The sequence below is a fragment of the Etheostoma cragini genome, chromosome 22 (genome assembly GCF_013103735.1).
Source record: "Etheostoma cragini isolate CJK2018 chromosome 22, CSU_Ecrag_1.0, whole genome shotgun sequence".
Taxonomy (NCBI): domain Eukaryota; kingdom Metazoa; phylum Chordata; class Actinopteri; order Perciformes; family Percidae; genus Etheostoma; species Etheostoma cragini.
The window spans coordinates 22,211,115-22,212,198 of record NC_048428.1 but is presented as its reverse complement, the minus strand read 5'-3'; the positions used below and the strand labels follow the sequence as shown (position 1 = coordinate 22,212,198).

General features: G+C 48.0%; 1 protein-coding gene across 1 annotated transcript in view; it reads left to right on the top strand.

Annotated features, from left to right (window-relative positions):
* LOC117937619 (nebulette-like) overlaps positions 1-1,084 on the top strand; it is a 76,525-nt gene that overhangs the window by 7,847 nt on the left and 67,594 nt on the right. The gene's annotated exons all lie outside the window — the stretch shown is intronic.

The following is a 1,084-nucleotide window of genomic DNA, read 5'->3' as shown; positions in this document are numbered from 1 at the left end:
TGTCTGTCTGTCTGCCTGTCTGTCTGTCTGTCTGTCTGTCTACCTGTCTGTCTACCTACCTGTCTGTCTGTCTGCCTGTCTGCCTGTCTGTCTGTCTGTCTGTCTGTCTGTCTGTCTACCTACCTGTGTGTCTGTCTGTCTGTCTGTCTGCCTGTCTGTCTGTCTGTCTGTCTGTCTGTCTGTCTGTCTGTCTAGCTACCTGTCTGTCTGTCTACCTGTCTACCTGTCTGCCTGTCTGTCTACCTGCCTGTCTGTCTACCTGTCTGCCTGTCTGTCTGTCTACCTGTCTACCTGTCTACCTGTCTGCCTGTCTGTCTACCTGCCTGTCTGTCTACCTGTCTACCTGTCTACCTGTCTGCCTGTCTGTCTACCTGCCTGTCTGTCTACCTGTCTGCCTGTCTGTCTGCCTGCCTGTCTGTCTACCTGCCTGTCTGTCTACCTGCCTGTCTGTCTACCTGTCTACCTGTCTGTCTGTCTGCCTGTCTGTCTCTCTATTAACCATCTTCACATTAATAATCACTCACAGAAAGATTTGACTATTTTAACTCTCCCAGATCTGAGAATCACGTCCGTAGGCGGGATGAAAACATCTTCGTCTTCACCTTCCTCGCCTCGGTCCTAAAGCCGGTTTGGAGATGTTGCTGTTACCATGGAGACGCACACCGCTTAAAGTTGAGCTCCTGGCAGCCTGAATGGAAAGAGCGAGAGCTCTGGGCTGCAACTAACTATTATCTTCATAGATAAATCTTCATGGGATTTCATTTGTTTTCTCTAAAATGTCCAAAAAACACGTGGATCAGTGTCTCCCAAAAAGTCCAAGATGATGTCCTCAAATGTCTTGTTCTGTCCACAACTCAAAGACATTCAGTTTCCTGTCCCAGGGAGAAAAGATTCACATTTAACAAGCTGACATCAGAGACTTTATCAACTCAAACCCACTAATAGTCTCGTTGTTGTCCTCATGTTGTCCTCATGTTGTCCTCACGTTGTCCTCATGTTGTCCTCGTGTTGCCCTCATGTTGTCCTCATGTTGTCCTCATGTTGCCCTCATGTTGTCCTCATGTTGTCCTCATGTTGCCTTCAT